This window comes from Synchiropus splendidus, chromosome 12 (assembly GCF_027744825.2).
Source record: "Synchiropus splendidus isolate RoL2022-P1 chromosome 12, RoL_Sspl_1.0, whole genome shotgun sequence".
Lineage (NCBI taxonomy): Eukaryota > Metazoa > Chordata > Actinopteri > Syngnathiformes > Callionymidae > Synchiropus > Synchiropus splendidus.
Genome location: NC_071345.1, coordinates 1768573 through 1769313, shown reverse-complemented (window position 1 = coordinate 1769313; position 741 = coordinate 1768573).

Here is a 741-nt window from a genome sequence, read left to right as displayed (position 1 = left end):
TGTGCTCTTCGCGTCCAGTCACAATAAAAGCCCCGACCTCGTGTTGACCGCGGGTCACGACTCTTTCCTTCCCAGGAATCCGAGAGTCACCTGTTCTGACGGCAGCAAGCGGGCGCCCGCTGGTGGTGCTACACCACATCACCACCGGCGGCACATGACGATGACGTCAGGTGTCTGGACCTGCGCCATGATTGACACCCTCCTCCTGTGACCTCCAATTGACCGCAGCTCCTCAATTTGATGTCCACGGTGTAGTTCACGGCTTCACCAGTAGGCGGTGCAACGGTACCAGCAGAGGCTCAGTGACGCTCGAACTCAGTCTAGACGCAGCTGGTTCTGACGAGTCTGACATGAGAGGGCGAGACAGGGGAGAGTGAGACAGAGGAGGGTGAGACAGAGGAGGAGTGACAGAGAGGAGGGCGATACAGAGGAGAGTGGGACAGAGGAGGGTGAGTTGACCGCTGCCCTGGTGATGTGTTGTTCCGCTCCACAGCTTTCAAGATGGTGAAGGAAGATTTAGGAGCTTCCTGAAAAAAGTGATCAGTGAGAGAAGAAGGTGTGGTTTTCCACTGCACCAGACAGACCTCCCGGTCTGAGGTTGTGAGGAGGAGCGGGTTCTGGCTCCCTCCCTGAACATCTCTGGCGGACTAGAGTGGGTCAGCAGTGGGTCAGGGATCCGACCGGAACATCATCGAATCATGGAGAGTCCCGTGGCTTTGCAGGACGGAGCTTTTCCCATGG